General features: G+C 39.4%; 1 long non-coding RNA gene across 1 annotated transcript in view; it reads right to left on the bottom strand.

The window, feature by feature from the left end:
- Positions 1–212: 212 nt before the first annotated feature.
- The window catches only part of LOC116673087 (uncharacterized), a 14,076-nt gene continuing 8,537 nt past the window's right edge, over positions 213–5,751 (bottom strand). Inside the window, exon 4 of the long non-coding RNA XR_004327739.1 lies at positions 213–222. This is a non-coding gene — a long non-coding RNA (uncharacterized LOC116673087). The remainder of the gene's footprint in view (positions 223–5,751) is intronic.

Genomic DNA, 5,751 nt, shown 5'->3' with positions numbered 1-5,751 from the left:
AACTCCAGCCCCTTTGCTTCAGTAGTCTGCACAGCAGGACCAGAGGGCAGCTGCATCAAGACTTGCATCAGGCCAGCCATGCTAAGAGGTACCATTTTGCCCTTATCTAACCTCTCACTGTCAACCGCCCTCATTCTTAGTGGGGGTGTATATTAAATTAAATGCTCGGCTCTCTCCATCTCCGTTCTCTTGGGTGATCGCCTTAGTTCTGCCTGGCTAGTTCTAATTTTCTTGTTTCCCCTACACACATGAATAAACATAAGGTCAGGTGAGATTTCGAAGCGTTGTCCCCGTAAGAGTTTGCTGTTGAGTTAAAAAAACAGCTCATGGGTTATTTAAGGGCAGGATGTATCGCACAGTAAGGGCAGTGGGAAAGTTAACCTCCCTCAGTACAAAGTAGACTAGTTAGGGGTTGGAGAGTACAATTTAAAAAAACTGGGAATTGCCCTGAATGGAGAATGACGTAAGTGGGACAATATTTGAGATGTTTTAAAATTGGAAAAGACCAATTGTTTTCTGGAACGCACTGGTGTTCATGTCAATTTTTTTTTTTAAATTGACGCTCACATCTACCTCATCATAAAGACAGTCAATCAATTTAATATGCAATATAAAAATAGTATTATTGATCCAGGTGGTGGACTAACATAATATATTCATATTGATGTAATCTGTCCGTAGTTACTGAAATGGTATGTATACAGTTACAGATTGAACAGGTTCTATAGTGGGATTATCTCTGTTTGACATCTTATTTCTAGTGTTTCTATCAGATAATACAATTATACAAAATAGAGACACAGTTAAGGCCTGGTCGCACCAAGATTTAAAATGCAAATTTAACTTATTGAACTTAAAAAATTGTAAGGTGAATTTGCTAGTTCATATTTGGAACTTAAGAGAACATTTTCCATCCTGGAGAGAAACAAACCATTGACGAGAGAACATTTTCGGGGAATAACTCAAAAAGTGAAATCCATTCGTATTTGAGCCGGAGAACAGTAAAGAAGAGAAACACCAGAAAAAACAGAAATGCAATGGAATAATTAGTAATGGAGTGAAATAAATTTAGAAGTTGCATGAAAATGTACTGTACAATTGACATTTTATTGTTGCACACACAGAACTTTGGCACCTCCAGCAAAGCTCTGATACGGACACATAAAAAACAAACAAGAACTGCACCTCTATCACCCTCCTGGACTAGCCTCAGTCCTTTCCTCTACTGTGGTTCACCACTTATTTAAATTTAAGTATCCTGTCCTGCATTTTCCATCTGTAGAAGAGCTCCCCTGTATCTTCTTTTTTAATATCTTGGTCAAATGGTTTCCAGATTTTGTCGTACGCCCCCAATTAGTTTTTTAATACAAAAGTTAATCTCTCCATGGACATACTGTACATTTGCCATATCCTTGATCCAGGCACCAATTGTAGGTGCCTTTAGTTTCTTCCAGATGAATGGTATAGTCCTTTTTGCCCATAGTATTGCAAAATCAATACATTTATATTCTTGGGGTTTCAGGTTCAGATTTGTTGAATACGGGTGCAGCAATATCATCTTGGGGTCAAGTGGAATGTTCAGACAAGATGAACATAGTTTTCACCTCCAGTATATTTTACCTTTGTCACACTCACAGACACAGTGCATAAATGTTCCTTTAGCCTCATTGCATTTAAAACAAAGGTCAGATATATTACTGTTCTTATTTAATTTGACAGGAGTTGTGTACGGCAACGGCCAGAAGTTTGGACACACCTTCTCGTTCAATGCATTTCCTTTATTTTCATGACTTCTTACATTGTAGATTCTCACTGAATGCATCAAAACTATGAATGAACACATGTAGAATTATAAACTTAACCAAAAAGTGTGAAATAACTGAAAACATGTCATGTAGTCTAGTTTCTTCAAAGTAGCAACCATTTGCTCTGATTACTGTTTTGCACACTCTTGGCATTCTCTTGATGAGCTTCAAGAGGTAGTCACCTGAAATGGTTTCTCAACAGTCTTGAAGGAGTTCCCAGAGATGCTTAGCACTTGTTGGCCCTTTTGCCTTCACTCTGCGGTCCAGCTTACTCCAAACCATCTCGATTGGGTTCAGGTCCGGTGACTGTGGAGGCGCAGCACTTCATCACTCTCCTTCTTGGTCAAATACCCCTTACACAGCCTGGAGATGTGTTTGGGTTCATTGTCCTGTTGAAAAATAAATGATGGTCCAACTAAATGCAAACCGTATGGGATGGCATGTCGTTGCAGGATACTGTGGTAGCCATGCTGGTTCAGTATGCCTTCAATTTGGAATAAATCCCCAACATTGTCACCAGCAAAGCACCCCTACACCATCACACCTCCTCCTCCATGCTGCACGGTGGGAACCAGGCATTCAGAATCCATCCGATCACTTTTTCTGCGTCGCACAAAGACACGGCGGTTGGAACCAAAGATCTTAAACTTGGACCAAAGCACAGATTCCCACTGGTCTAATGTTCATTCCCTGTGTTTCTTGGCACAAACAAATCTCTTCTGTTTGTTACCTCACCTTAGCACTGGTTTCCTATTTGCTATTTGACCTATGAAAGGCTGATTTGCGCAGTCTTCTCTTAACAGTTGTTCTAGAGATGTGTCTGCTGCTACAACTCTGTGTGGTATTCATCTGGTTTCTAATCTGAGCTGCTGTTAACTTGAGATTTTTGAGGCTTGTGACTAGGATGCACTAATCCTCAGCAGCAGAGGTGACTCTTGGTCTTCCTTTCCTGGGGCGGTTCTAATGTGAGCCAGTTTGGTGTAGCGCTTGATGTTTTTTTGCGACTGCACTTGGGGACACATTCGAAGTTTTCGCAATTTTCTGGACCGACTGACCTTCATTTGTAAGTAATGATGGCCATTCGTCTCTCTTTACTTAGCTGACTGATTCTTGCCATAATATGAATTTTAATAGTTGTCGGTATCAACTGTGTATCAACCTGAATTCTGCATAACACAACTGATGGTCCCAACTACTTTAATAAGGCAAGAAATTCCACTAATAAACACAGTCCCCACTTCTCGTCCAGATCCAATGCTACCACATCTTTAAGTTAATTACTATTAGAATTAGTCCTTTTGGTGCCTTATTCCTGTTTTTGTCTGGTAAATTTAGCTAACTGTAAGGACAGCTATTGCTATTGGAGGTGTACCTTTATGAATGACCGCTGTTTGACTTGGGTGCCTGGGTCTGTTTCCCAACGGTTCAATAAACTGCCGTTAGCGTCCTTAGCACCAGCGTTAAGTGATGACCACAATGGCTGCTAGCTGGCTGGGGCTGTGGATGTATCCCTGGGACTTTTTTCTGCTCTCATCCTGACTGAAGCCTTGCAGTGCTGGGAGTCTGAGGCAGAAGACAGGGGTGTGCTAGCTAGCTAAATTATCTCTCTATGCATTTAACGTTGAATTTGTGGGAGTTGTGAATAGTGGTAAAAACAAGCATACAAAAAATAAATGAGTGTGTTAAACGTTGTTGTAATGTTTTGTTACCCACCGAGAATTAGCTAATGTTATAGACCAAGCACATTAGCATTAGCTACATGTCAACCAGCACCTTTACAGTAGGCACCAAAGCACTTTTCCTCTTCCCATACCGGTTGGGATCGGAATTGTCTAGTACTGTTACATTACCATCATTCTTATGGCTCATTCCAACGAGTTAATGAACCACTGAAACGATTTTGGAAACATTGTTTTAAGCTACAAAATACTCTGTGGTGCTGGATCGATATTGAAATCAATCAATATCAATAAATAAGGGATTTGTTGTATATCTGTGTTGCAAAGTGGGATGTAATCAATGACAAAACAATGCAATGTGGCAGAAAAAAAAGTTGTATTACGTTTGTCACTGCCCAGTGTGAGAAGAGTGCAGATTTGAGTCGCGCATGCTCAAATATAAACCGTTTATTGCATAACACGTCATACTGAAATTTGTGAAATCCATGAAATAAAGTTTTCTCATTACAAACAACAGAAGATGGAAGTAATTTCAAAAACGTTTTAGCTATCTATGATTGTTTTGATTGCTAACGTTAGCTCAAAACGCCATTCAATTGACAGCCTTTGTTGTCTTTGATTGCTAGCTTGTAGTCAGCAATGAACAAACTTGGTGAAGTAGGTCCATTTTTACTGTAAAGACATTACAGAAGTCTCTCGTTAGCATCTTGTATGCTACTTGTCGCAAAGTGCGCAACTCAGTTTCATTTGTCGCAAAGTGACGCATGCACGACTCAAATATGCACTCTCCTCACGTTGGGCAGTGACGTTTACTAAGACCCTTTTGTTTCTTTGCCTTTCTGCAAACCTTTCATTTTGCTGCTTGTTTTCGATGGTGTTTGAAAATAAAACACTCTCACAACTTAGCACCCGGGTATTTGATGAAGTGCTGGCGACAGGGAAGGATAATACACTGCTTGTGTACGCATGGTTTGATTCCTGCAGGAGAAGGACTTTACTGGGCTTTTACCGCTTCAGCTAGACAGCAGTGAATGGTTCTTTTGTTGTAGCAATGCAGCTCTGAGGGGGTTTCTCACAATAAGTTTCTATTGATTTTTCTGGTCATGTCATCAAATTGTATGTGGCTTGAATCGTGACTACTGTTTTCTAATCTGCTCCCTAAGGTTCCTTTCTTCTAATAACTTTTTTCCCATCCTATCTGGATAGGGCACAACTTAACAAAGGACAGGGAGAATAAAAGCTGGGATGAAAACTATAAATAGAAGTAAACAAAATGAGCAGACCTGCCGTGCAAGTTACTTGTTCAATAAAGTTCCAGGACATTTGATGAATGCTAATCCTCAACCATTTTTGGTTTCCCTTGTTGTAAACATTAGACTACAAAACATTCAATGGTGGCGTTTTGATGTAGCCGGTTGGTAGATGCAGTTCTACCATACTGCACTTGGGGTTTAAGTGTAATTATAGGTGCATTGACATTGTACGCAGCTAGCTCTTTGACTTGATTTTAAAGCGAGACTATTTAAACAAAACAATCTTTCTCTAGTAGTCTTGTGTAGCTTATGGTTGCTAATGTTGGCTACTATTAGCAAACCTCACATTTTATGTTAGCAATTGTTTGTTTTAAAGTTTCCTATCTAACTGACATCATTGTCAATTTCTTGACTTTAGGGCTCTTCTCTACATGTGGTACTGTTGCAGGGATGTCATAGATAAACCTTTTATTATAAAAACAAAAGGCAAGGCAGGTTAATATAACAGAATTACAAGGCAATATAAATAAACCCCAAAACCAAATAAACTTAATTAAGTGGAAGGTAAAAGTGAAAAATGGAAAAAAACGTCAAAACCGAAGAATTGCAATAATGGTACAGTGAGAAAATGTAATAAAACAGAAGTTATTTAAAATTAGAAATAGTTGGAGTGCAACTGAACATTGCTTCTTCATCTTGGCAACTCTGGGGATAGTAAGTAGACCCGTCCCAGATGACCCTGGAGGTAGAATTTTAAAACATAGCATTCACAGACCCATCCTCAGACTGCCTGGATTTTGGCACTTTCAAACCAACATGAGCAGTGTCTGTCCAGAGTATCTCATAGCTTGCCAGCCCTTGGCAACAAATCACAATTTGCATATTAAACTGGGCCTGTCATATATTAATATTATGTATACATCATGTTTGAATGTTTTTAATATTAGACATGTGTTGAAGGCACAGTGAATCCTTAATCTTGACTGTATGGCTAGGTTACCATAGTAGCTACCC

Source organism: Etheostoma spectabile, chromosome 23 (genome assembly GCF_008692095.1).
Source record: "Etheostoma spectabile isolate EspeVRDwgs_2016 chromosome 23, UIUC_Espe_1.0, whole genome shotgun sequence".
Taxonomy (NCBI): Eukaryota; Metazoa; Chordata; class Actinopteri; order Perciformes; family Percidae; genus Etheostoma; species Etheostoma spectabile.
The sequence above is the reverse complement of the archived record's forward strand: the minus strand, read 5'-3'. Positions and strand labels throughout refer to the sequence as shown.